The following is a 13,022-nucleotide window of genomic DNA, read 5'->3' as shown; positions in this document are numbered from 1 at the left end:
GAGAGGAATGCAGATTAATCATGTCTTTCATTTGATTAGCTTAACGTGCTTACTCATAGCCCGAACAACACAACATTTCTGAAACTAGTCACACCCATAATGTAGTTAACTGTCAACAGGTGGAGAAATAGGCGGAGATGTTAGAAGAAGAAAAAGGAAAACAACGAATTTGGACAGATACGTTTTCATCAAAGATTCCACCCACTGAAGTTTGATCTGCCGCCTCTGTGGTTAAGGTCTGGTTAGGGCGGGCGGGGCCCTGGCTTTGGCAGAGCCACAGAGCCCAATCCAACTGCAGTGACTGCGGTCGATTGTGCACAGCCCAGAAAAGTAGATTCGAAACACGTAAGTATGCTGTGGGTGGTGGCTGGGTGCACAATCTCGCCAGCAATGACGCGGGATGCTTCCCCGGAAAAGAAACGGTTTTATCGTATTTGTGTCCCGGGTCGTCCGCCTGGCCATTGCACCTCGGCTGTTTCTCCCATCAGTAACCAGCATCCAGTGTGTGCTGTGGGCGACCGTCGAAGGGGTGCCAGATAACCCAGCTGGTGCGCGTTGCACTCAACCATTACAAAAAGCGACAACACCTATGTGTCGTAGGAATCAGTTTGCCTGACTTCTGGCGAGCTATTGTACAGGTGCTGCACGTGAAAGTGTTGCAGGGTGGATACCCTCCTGACGCGTTAACCTCAACGAGGGCTCAGCATGCTCGGACTCCCACCTCTCAGTCGCGGTAAAGCATCTAATGATAAGTGACGTCGGGGGCAAACAGGCTGGCCGCCAGCCTCCAAACCTGCCGGGGCGGCGTTTAAATTTGGAATCCCCAATGATTGTGATCATGTCTGTCATTTGCCGTGACCTGCCCCCAAGGAACTGATCCAACCTCCGCAGGACAGATGACACCACATAATGGAATTGCGTGGCCTCCTATAGTCAGTCTATTAAATCAGCAGCGGGTGTCTGTTCTCCCTCCTTCCTCACTCTCTGTCTTTCACACCATATTTTATTGTGTGCTCTGCCGGGGGGGGGGACGGGCTCGGTGTTTGCGTATTTGTTTTCCACAGTGGTTTTTTAATAAGCTCAACCCGTACCCACGTGATTCTGGCAAAGCCTTACTTTGCCCATTCTGTTATTATTTTCCGCCTGTCCTTCCCGCTCCTTGGGGTGGACTCGCAGATGAGTTGACAGATTGCAGCCGTTCTGGTAAAGATACGAGCGCCCGGGCAGCCAAGCTGGTTGTGATGAATTTTTATGTCATGGTAATTTCATAAGACCGAAGGCGGCACCCACAACCCCTTCATCCCGCCTCTGCAGTGATCAGTGATTGTGAAGTTATGTGAAACTGTTTTGGGACCAAGATGAATTTTATGAACTGCATCCTTTTCTCGCTTCCCTCCACGTTCCTGGGCTTGTGAAATTATTGACTTTCATTTCATATGCTTCTCGGTGATTTCACTGGCAGGGATTCCAGAAACACCTATAACTCCGTCCTGGGCGACGGGGACCGGCCCAAAATGCCGTGGTTTTATTACTTCAGTGTCATTGGAGCGCGGATCCCCTTTCATTTCCAGAAAGTAGGTGAAAGCGTTTGGGTCAGGATGAGATAGTGAGAGGAGTGTGAGAGCGTTGAATGCCTAATGTCGTGGGGGAGTCGAGTGCGGGAGGGAAAACCGGGCTGGAGTGTCAACCGGCGGAGGCGGTGGTGAGGAGGCATTGGCACAGGTCCCTTTAGAAATATAATTACCATGCAGCTCTCTTTAATTAACACTTGTGCTTATCTGGTAGTCATTAAGATTAGGAATTAGCAATGGGAAACACCAGGGAGCTGGAGAGAACAAAGATGATAATTCCTCTCATTCATTTTTAATACCCTTAGCGCAGGTCCACGTCGGCATGTTTGATCAGATTGGTCTGTGTGGCCGTGATAAAACATCTTCCAGACATTCAAACCCGTGGACCCTCTCTGACACGGTGTCTTGTTGAGCAGTGAGACAAAGCCCGGTGTCACGTCGCTCGCCCTCCATGCCCGGTAATTTTCCTGCACCCTCGGCGCAGATGCCTGCCTAGCCGATAAAAACCTGCCGGAGACACTTCTCGTAGATTCCCCTCAGCGTTTGTCGTGCTGGCTGACATAACGGAGCATTTGATAATATAAACGCATTGCATCCATCATGGGTGTCAGTAACATTTATAGCCCGACTGATATGGAATGTTCTGATCATACCGATATTGATTGCTGAGAGTTTAAAAAGATCTGATAACATGCTGTTCATTTTTCAACATAAACATTTTTTGATAAAGTTCCTTTACGTTTGTTTAATAAAGGATTGTGACCAAGATATGTTCTGAATGGGACATTTTACTCTTAAAATACTGCATCTTTGACATTTCTGTACTGCAATTCCTATTAATCAGCCAACACATAGAATATTGTATAGGACACAACTTTATTTTGAAAATTGTCTTTATCTCACCAAAAAAAATGAAAGTGGCACAAGAACATGCGACATAATTAACAAGTTTGAAAAAAAAAAAAAAAAAACAAACAAACAAAAAGATTGTACCACTTAAGTATAATGTACAACACAGTACACTTGCAAAAAATACAAATAAAATACCTAAAACAAAGTAAAAAAAAAACATTAAAACATAAAAATAAGAAACACACATGGGCTATATCTGCCATAAGCTAACATTGGCCCTGACCTATTTATCAATGTGGCTTTAGTATTAATGAAATTTTTTTTGGGGGGTATAAATCATAGACCGTGTACGGTATTAAGATAAGTAGCCTAGTAATGTGCTATTCATCTTCCTGAATCCATAAAGTGAAAAATGGCAACACCAGCATCATAAACGTGAAAATAAAAATGTCTGTGCGTTTTTGGACATATTTGAACGGTATGCAACAGGCACATTTCTGCGTTTTCCACCTCCATCTCGTTGGTGCGGTGGGATCCCGTTCGCCGCGAGCAGCGCATCTGTCCACGCAGGTGACAAAAATGGCGTAACGGAAGTAAACACCCGGATGCCGCGCACCTGTTGTCAGTCAGCTAGCCAGCTGGCGCGGCAAATGCACGTGTTAGAAAACGCTTTTTTATTTTTTTTTTTCCTTCTTCTTCTTCTTTTTTTTTTTTTTTTTTGTAAGCCAAAAGCCCACTCAGTGAGTAGGCAAGATGCCGAGGCGACCAGCCCAGGTCCGGGCCAGCCGCCAGCGCCAGCCAGGCCGACGTTAGCTAACGTTAGCATTCAAGGGCTCAGCGGGCACCGGCTGCTCCAAGGGTGAGTACGTCCGGCGCCGCTGCCGCACATGCGCACAGGCGTCCCGCGTCTGCCTGTGCGCCTGTGCTGCGGGGACGCCGTGTTCGTTCGTACATGGCGCAGGCGCGCATTGGCCCCGGCGTTGTGCCTGTCGTGTCCGCGGTGCGTTTAAGACAAAAGGGCTAATGGTGTCTTTTCAAAAGATAAATCAACAGGTTACTTTTTTTTTTTTTTAATTCCATTCCTACAAGCCCAGAGCAGATGCACACGGACTATTCTGACCATTTGTACCCAAAAAAAAAAAAAAAATTTCTGGTGATCAATCATAAGACAATTGAACTCCTCTTCCTGCGACTGCGTTTCCTGACTCCATAAAAACATATTAGCCCTCAGTGACACGCGGCCCAGCTTATTTTTTTTAAGGACTCAAGGAAAATGTAAAAGCCTGCAATGGAAAATAACATTGATTACAGATCATATATCACTTCAGTGTAGGAGGAGATATACCACTTTTTGGCACACATCTTTGTTGCACAAAGTCTTTGCACAGGCAGGGGCTAAGGCACACACACACACCTGCATCCATCTTCTTTTGGCTGTGTTATCGATGCTGTGGCTGTGGCTATAACAAGACAACAGTGCAGTGGATTCATGCTGGCTGTGTTTTTTGTTTTGTTTTTTTTTGTCTTCTTCTTGCCTTGTCAGAACGTACCAGGACATGTGCACTATCCTCACCTCTCCTGCTGTTTCTTTACCCTTTCCTTGCTCTGCATAATTCCCACCCTTGCTCGCGGCCGTGTTGAAATTTGTGCCGGCGCGGTTTGTGTGTGATGAGCTCCGTCTGGTGACCTCTTTGACCCCCGTACCGGGGGTGTGATGTCGGTACAGCAGGTGGCCGATCGCCACCGGAGTTGGTCTGTGACTGATGAGCTCACCCTACAGTCGCGTCCTCAGCAATGCCGCGTTGTCAACATGACCCCATTTCACTGAGTTTAGCAAATACGCAACATCATTTCACAGTTATCGTCATATCAGGCAGCGTAGTGAGATAAGATGACGCGTTCGGAGAGTCTGGAGACTCCCCGGGCTCCTTTTTTGAGGTTGACGCAACTTGTGACGCTGGCTGTTGAAACATACAGTTTTATTGCTGTTCTCAGTCAGTCATCTGTCAGTTATCTGTCACATTTTCTCACTTACTCACCGTGCACAAAGTTTGTTTCCACTTTTTGTTCCAGCTCGCACAGGGCCTTTTTCTTCTTTTTTTTTTTTTTTTTTTTTTTTTTTTGCGTTTTTCACTTCTGCTTCACTTCGATAATTTCGACACAGAAAGATCCATGGTTCAACTTTATTATGACTTCAGAATTTGTTTGTGTCTCTGCTTTAACGGGTCAGTTCGCCCACATTACAAAAAGGCATAGTTTCTACTCACCATCTTTTTTTTTTTTTTTTACATTTTCTACTTCGCAGCGGGGCCGCGTGATATGACCACACTGTGAAATGATAGAAATGTATTTACTCTCCGAGGTTTTGCTGTACTATTTAAACCGTGACACGCTATCTTATCTCTATCTATCCATTTTTTAAAAAAATTTAAAAAAAAGAATTAAATGAACTGGATCACCCAAAAACAACACTGACATTTTGTTGCTTCATCTATGAATTGCTGCTCACTTAAATTCATAAAAAAAAAAAAAAAAAAAAACTACATCATGATATACTGTGTATTAATATCCCATCATAAAGTTACTTGGGTTATAATTTAGATGTGCTGACCTTTTTTTAAAAATCAAAAGTCACACTTTTTATCGAGCTGCTGTGATTCACCTAGTCGGGGATGGTGTGAGGTTTAAACCGGGCAGTTTGCATTGGCAGAGAAAACCAAATTATAATCTTGTCGGCTCTACAGTATGTATTTCTTCCTGGTGAGGTGTCTCTCGGTTTCTGTTATCGCACCCTATGCTCTTATTGCACTGAGCCTGTGGTTGTCCTGTCTTCTCTCACGGTGCTTTTGATCGCACCTTAAGCACAGACAATTTTTTATTTTTTTATTTTTTTGTGTGCGCTTTGGAAAACAACTTCAGTCTGGTGTTTTTTTTTTTTTAAATTTTTTAAAATTATTTTTAAAACCCTGTTTTGACTCGAGTTGTCACTGGAATCTTTAATCATCCGCAAGTAATAGCAAGACTTATAAGGAAACAGTATTATGACTCAAGCTGCTTATCGGTTGTGAAATGCTGGGTTTTCTGTAACAGTGATGTCATTCTTGGAAAGGGAATGAGGATGTTGGTCTAAAAAAAAAAAAAAAAAAAAAAAGGTTCACATCCTCTGATAGTCATTTACTGTGTCGGGGAGGTTTTTTTTTTTTTTTTTTTTTTGCTCTCTGGGAGTTTTCACGGTTGCTTTTTGAACTTTTGGCCGGTACACAGACGTTGCACCTTCAGACCGTCTGCGTTTTCTCTTTGGTGATTTCTCTCATGCTGTTTGAAGAGGGGAATTTTTTTCTAGGTGGAATCAACATGTTGCCCAAAACATTTTGCATCACCAGTAGCTTTATGTGGGCACTCCATTAAAAGGGTTCGTTCAGAAGAAAAATAAAAACCTACTTGGTCATTTCTCTCTTGGGTTCAATGTTCCATTAATTCAATTGTGAGGGAAAAAAAAAAAATGCAGTGTAGGATGCAATCATATCACTTCCATAATATATTCATGTTTGGTTTGGTTACTCATTCCTACCCAGCCCCTTCTCCTACTGAATTATGCAGCTGGGCAGTAGACTTACATTGTTTCAGCACCACGTGAGTTGTTATTCAAAAGCAGTAGGCATCAATCAGATCCTTCCCCCTGTGTTTTTCATCCTCCCCCTGCTATTATTTTACACACTTACTAATGACTCCTGCGTGTATATATATATATATATATATATATATATATATATATATATATATTACTTTACATGTATGTGCTTGAATACTGTAGAAATACATGTAAACAAGAAACAAACTGTATCTATGAATCTATATTTTTCTTTCTTTCTGTCTTTCCTTCTTTCCTACTTTCTTTCTTTTGTGTATATTCGTATACTTGTTCTGAGCGCTCTGTGCACGATCACATGCAGTTAGTGACACCTTCCTCTCAGCCGGCTGTACTTCGCAATGAGTGAAAGTGACGGATACTTGTCTCCCTGCTGACTTATTTCCTCCAGACCATCTCTCCGCTTGTCCCCCCCTCCTCACACTTCCCTCCAAGCCAAGGAAGTCGGTATAATGATACTGTGGCGACTGTGGACCCTTTAACTTCCATGGTGCGAATGGACGCCCTATTTGGCCAATGAACGATGTTATCAAACTTTTTTTTTTTTTTTTTTCCCCCTTGACAGCAGTGCCGTTAAGCGTGTATTCCCCAAAGAAAGCGCAAGCATGTCTACCTAGCTGAAGCTAGCAGGCTAGTTAGCCTAGTTTCCTCGCTCCCATTTCCTCGCGTAACGCAAACTCCACTTCTGAGCCGAGCACAAACTTTTGGCAGTTGCCAGTCAGCCGGTCAGTTAATAGCACATAACATCCAACATTTAGGAAGCCCCGTCGTGCTGTTAAGTTTGTACGCCACTCAGAAACTGGAAGCTCGCAGTGCAGCTGTATCTCAGGTATTTGACCAGTCAGATTTCAGTACCGTCATCGTCCCTCACGTAACGAATGTCACTGCAAAAAATCCATGAATAAAAGTTAGATTTTTTTCTCTTTGGTGATACCAATTTTGACCAAATAATTACAAGTGTGAAAACAAATATCGAGGATATACAGTATAGTAAAAACCGATTTCTTAGCGAAAATGAAATGTTAATTTCAGTTTGATCTTAACATCTCTCCTTTGCAGCTTAATGTTTATTTGGCAGAGTTTTTCAACATATATTCCAGATATTTTATCAGGTCTTTCTTCAAACTGCACCGGGGGAAAAAACTCTTCCACTCTCTCCTTATCTTCCCTCTCTAAGCAAAGCCCTGCCGTACCCTTCTCTCTCCCTTCATCCTGCAAGCTGACACTTCTTCTCCGTCTTTCCAGTGGGCCCGGTTTCCTGTAAATTTCACGAGAGCCTCGTACACAAACGGGAAGTCTCTTATGTCTCTCTCCTGTACCCTGCGTATAAAGTCACTTTTGCGTTTTTGCTTATGGTGGCTCAGCGTGTCTTCAGTGGACCTCAGCCTCTCTTTGTACTTTTTTGTGGAGATGTCTTCCTGTCGGTGGGTCAGATTTTTGTTCGGTGTAAACACTGCTTGTTAGCTGATGTCTCCCAGCAAGCCTCCATAAGCACAGATTACTACGAACTATAACATCATGACTTGGCTTCCACTGCTCTGTCCCTCGTGTTCTAGCAGGAGTAATTAAAGGCTTTGCGAGAATCAACAAGAAGGGTTTTTTTTTTTTCCCCCCATTGCTTTTCATGCTTGTCCACATTTAGATAGGATCCAGTCCAGAAAAATACTCCACTTTTTTTTCCGTTCAGATGGTTTCATTTTATAATTCACTTTGTCTTCTGACAGAAGAGCAATCCAATCAAAGGGATTAACCTTTTTCTGTTTAATTTTATTTGGCTGTAATTTAGGCATGGAAGAGCTGCGATAAATTGGGCTGAATGTTAGCAGTTGTTCCAGTTGGATGATTCATGAAAACACCCCACAGATGATGTCTATCAGCTGGTGGTCAGCGGCGGTGAATCTCCTTCACACCGTTTTATCCATAGGTTTACACATCATTTGTCTGCCTGCCCTGCATTGTGTAATGCTTTTGTAATACTTGTCCATTAGGTTATGCACCAAGTTGAGCTTCTATTTTTATATATATCCGTATCTCTATCTCTCTGTGTGTAGAGGGAGAAATAGATAGAGATAGAGAGATATATCTATAGATATAGATATAGAGATACAGATGTAGATATATATGTATCTGAAACGTTAGATTTTTGCGGCTTTTCTTTCTGTTAAATATCTTGGCAAGTAAAATCCATTTGGGTTTTGGACTTTTGGTCGCACTGAAGAAGCAGTCACATGATGTCTGCTATGGTTCTGGAAACTTGTATTTTTATTTTATTTTATTTTATTTTTTTTAGGGATAGGTTGAATATTATCATCTATCTAAAAAACTAATAAAATCAGTTGTTAAAGGTTTAGTTTTACTTGTATGCATGTAAATGTGCATATTATGTCATGTAATATTTATTTCATAGCTTGGGGATGTTATCAAGTCATTCAAGTCCATAATGGACTAAAGTCCAAGTGAACTCATTTAGCATTAGGTGTGTTTCCACTGCAGGGACTTTCTCCAGGGAAGAGGAAACTTCTGAGGTACTCAGTTTCCCTATCTGCGTTTCCACTGGAGCAACCAGGGTCCAAATTGAGTCACAGGAAGTTTGTTTTACCTCCAAAAATGTCCCTGCTTCGGGGGTGGTACTGTCTGAGGGTTCAGGAACTTTTGGGGTGGGGCTAACCTTATGTAAGTCTTCCTCCCTCTTCCTACCGTTTAGTTGATTTGTACTTCCAAATTCGCACGACTATGACACACACTTAAAATGACGTTTGTGTGGTTTTCACTGAGAAGCTGTTTATCCTTTCAGCTCTTTTACCTGAGGCTCAGCAGCTGCTGTCTTTACACACAGTTTAATACTGGCACATTCATTTAGAAGGGCAAACAAACACCTACGTCATAGGTAGGTTTAACATTAAACCATCATGTTAAACCATATGGTTTAACGTGTGTGTGTTAAACCATCCAGTTACTAAATCTTAATCCACAGCCTCCAGCAAATCGGAGTCCATAATCTTCAGGAGCCATTATATAAATTATAAATATTCAGCAGGTGCATTTCTAATATGAAGAGATCCTGTTTCATGTTTTTTTTTTTTTTTTTTGGATTGCACAGTTGAACCCACTTGGCATTGGAAAGTGTAAAGTAAGAAGTAAACAAGAACAGGGGGAGAGTATAGAGACAAAATGATGCACTGGTCACTTAAGTGGAGACAGACAAATAGAGCCTCCTGCACATGGCGCAGTCCACAGAGCCACAGGGTTTCAATGTGGTGTGTTACATCCCAACAGAACAGACATACCATTACAGCATGTAATTAATAAGGGGTGAGTGCGGGTTCAGTTTCTGGCTGTTCCCAGGTGGTGATGGGGAAATTACTCTCCTTGCTCTGGGGTAAACCATCTGGTGCTACAGTGACACAAAGTAGGCCAGTGATAAGCATACTTAGCATTCTGGGTATTGGAGTCGAGGGGTATATCTTTGGTGATTGAGACCCACACTTCTGCTCAACTTGGACTCGAACACGTCCTCCCCTCGCTTGTTCTCCCTGTTTGCCGACTCTACTACTTAATCCTGACCTGCCAAGTGCAAATACCAAGTCACATAGCCTGCAACAACACAAGAAAAACGTTTTTCTGTTGTTTTTAAAGACCGTGGTTGAGCAAACAGCTTCTCACCGACCGCTCATTGAGAAACGGCGACGGTGGCAGAGTCCCACTACAGTATCCCTGACATTCAGAGTTGCGTGCAACTTGACTCGTGAAGATGTAGCGAATTTGTTCACTGCTGTTGTGTAGGCAGGAACACTTCCGCCCACTGACGTTGAAGCGTTTCATAACCATTGCTAGATGTTGAAAGGAAAGCTACCAGGAGAGCTCTGCAATCAGTGCATGGTTGTTGCACTCACCAGTTCCCTTGGTGACTTTTCTCCTGATCCTCTGCCTGTTTCCCGTGTTGATCTCTTGTCCTCTCCACTAATTCCTATTTTCTTTTTTTAATGAGAGCAGCTTTTGTTGTATATTCAAAATGAGAAAATGAGAAAATCAGATCTTGTAGCAGCTACTGTATGAAGCTTGAAAAAAAAAAAAAATTAAAAGGAAATGTTTTAAGATGCAGCTAAATCTGGTATTTTTGTGTGGGAGGTTGGTTTGAACTACCAGGGTTCCCCGTTCTCATAGAAGGTGACAGTGGTGGGTGATTGGGGGGGGGATTGTATACAGCAAAAGAAATCACTGATTTGTGGTTACTCACCTGAAATGGCTCCAAAACATACCAGGCTGCATTTGCTGCGCAGAGGCAATGACATTTTATTTTTGTAATGTATAAAATCTACAGCTCATGTCATGAGAAAACGCTAATGTTAGATGCTGAATAGCACTTATGGGCTGCTAACAACCACCATATTGTGCTAAGTGTTTGCGTGGAGTGCTAGAGGCCATAAATGGATCATTTTGGTGCTTATATTTAGGTAATTGATCGAGGCCAGCCGGATTGTGTGTAAAGACAGAAAGGAGAACTCACAAGCGGAAAGAGAGAGTACTATGAAATCAGGAGACAGCAGGATTCGGAGTCAAAATGCAAGTAAGAAGTGGCACTCCACCCCCACAGAGTCCTAGAAATCACTCCCAAGATGTCAAATAAAGCCTGTTTAGTGAAGTTGAAAGTGAATGTGAAACATTTATTGGATAAAGTGTGTGTGTGTGTGTTTTGTGTCTGTGTGTGTCAGTCAAATATTTTCCCACAGATCATCCTCCGTCATTCTTCAGTTTGATGCCAGACTTGGTTCCTCTGTTTACATAGTGGCTTGTGCTACATGTCTACACCTATAGCATTAACAAATTATTGTATTGCTTAAAGACAAATTAAGATTACCCTGTGAGGTTCCTCTTTATTCTTTTGTATTTACTCTGCTATGCCACCTGTCCGGTTGGACCGGCTCTGCATCACCCTATGACCGTTTGGGCTGACGCGGCAGACAAGTAGAGGCATATTGGGTTTAGACAGGTTGCATCACAGCTCCTGTGTACTAAAACCTGGTTCGCTGCCAGTAACCTACTTAGTGCAGGCGTGCAGACTGACACAAAGCAGGTGTCTGGACACACACAGTCACTTGTGCCTGTTTGTATTGCTGTGCCTTCGGGAGTGGTCGGTGACTACGGCAAAGAACCCCACCGCTACATTCATATTTTAGCCCCTAGCTGAACCTAAAATCAATCCCAGTTATGATCCCAACTCCAAACTCGAATCCTAATTCTAAACAAACTCTTTAAAAGGGTGAAGATGGACAAACTGTCTTCCTTTTGCAAAACTTCTGTAAGGCATATGCTCATTCCTGACCGTCAAAGACTAAAACATTTTTTCCCAAGTTGGAGGACAAAATTTTTAGCGTGTGGTCTGTCCAGTCTTTGTCGGTTTTCAGCTAGCAGTCGCACCAATGAGTGCGACAAAACTAATAGGAGAATGAAGGGAGATGTCAATCAAGAGCAGTTTGTACACGCCCACACAGTCATAAAAAGAGGTATAATCAACATAACTGAAAATAGCTCCGTGGGTATATGTATATTTTTATCGGGTTTCTTAAAACGCTCATATGTCTATTGCTATTAACCTCAAAAATCCGGTGTCGGCTCGGCGATAATCCTCACCGTCTAAAAATGCCCCCGCACTTAAATTCTAAGGATTAAAAGTTAAGAAAGCTGTAAAAGGTGTAAAGGTCCTCAGTGCCAGTGAACAATGCTGCATTGTCACTCACCTGTTGCTGCTGCTGCACCCATGTGCAATAAAAAAAAAAAAAAATCGAGCTTGTGTAACTCACAGTATCTGGTCCCTTTTTGTCGGACACAGCAACGGGTTTTCACAAAGCGGTCTCGTCCCGTTATCGTGATTTCACAACACGTTAATGCATCGGCAGAGGAAACTCTCTTAATGTGTTGAGCGGCCTTAATCTCGGAGCCCAGCCGTCATTAAGTGCAGAGAGAGGTATTTGTGCATATCCCGCCAATGCCAAGTTTATTCATCCAGGAACCCATTCACCTATGCTAATGCACACCTACACGAGGCAGCTGCATGGTACCATCCCTGCTTCCGCACATTCAGAGTAGATAATCCTCAGGCTTCACAGCAGCAGATTTTTTTTTCTTTTTTCCCACTCTCCCGAAACAGATAGTCAATCTCATCGGTACCCACAGTCCATCACAATGTCCCTGAGGCTGCCTGGTATCGTCATCAAAATACAGTTTGTTTTGTTTTTTTCGTTTGGCATAGTTTCAGGTGTGACTGTATCATCAGGGGGGTCGGTAGCATCTCTCTTCCTGACCTGCATTTTTCCCTCTGAAAGCTCGGTTTAAATGTATGACTCAGACCGCTTCGATATGAGTATGCATAAAATGTACACTGGACTAGAAAACGTGAGGGGCAGTTTTCCTTTAGTCAAAAGCGTTAGAAAATAGTTTAAAAAAAAATCAAAAGATCACCTCAGAAATCGTCACAAGTTTTTCAGAGACCAAGGGGATGTCTTCAAATTGCCTGTTTCGTGTTGATCGAGGATAATGCATATGTATTGTGTCAAATGGTGAAGAATAAGAGCGTGTTCCCAACCTTAAAGCCACTTAAGAGGGGAAAAAAAAGGAGAAAACTGTAAATAAGGAGTAAAATCCAAACGCACAGTTTGACCCTGTTCTGTGGTTCAGGTTTTCGCTGAAAAAAGCGCAAACTTAAAAATCAACACGAAACATGGGTAACGGGGTCAACGCCATAAACATGGTTAAGTGTCTTCTACACAGCATCGTCGACTTTACTCGTGATCAGATGTTACACATGCTTGTTTTTAATCTAAATAAACGAAAGCAGGAGCTGTTTATAGCCGCTATTGGTGCTCATAAACTACTCCTATAATGGAAAAACTAACTATTGCTATCTAATTAAATAATGTAAGGTATTTGAGATTGAAAGGGTCATCGTTGAC

The 13,022-nt window shown here is 42.6% G+C and overlaps 1 protein-coding gene across 2 annotated transcripts in view; it reads left to right on the top strand.

Annotated features, from left to right (window-relative positions):
* LOC120797554 (ankyrin repeat and BTB/POZ domain-containing protein BTBD11-A) overlaps positions 1–13,022 on the top strand; it is a 166,657-nt gene that overhangs the window by 3,308 nt on the left and 150,327 nt on the right. The window contains exon 1 of one of the 2 annotated variants that reach the window (XM_040141325.1): positions 3,163–3,282. The exons of the other annotated variant lie outside the window; for it this stretch is intronic. The gene's annotated coding sequence lies outside the window, so the exon portion shown is untranslated. Of the gene's footprint in view, positions 1–3,162; positions 3,283–13,022 lie in introns of those variants that run through there. 2 annotated transcript variants of the gene reach the window in all.

The sequence above is a fragment of the Xiphias gladius genome, chromosome 2 (assembly GCF_016859285.1).
Source record: "Xiphias gladius isolate SHS-SW01 ecotype Sanya breed wild chromosome 2, ASM1685928v1, whole genome shotgun sequence".
NCBI lineage: Eukaryota > Metazoa > Chordata > Actinopteri > Istiophoriformes > Xiphiidae > Xiphias > Xiphias gladius.
This window is presented reverse-complemented; position numbering and strand designations above follow the sequence as displayed.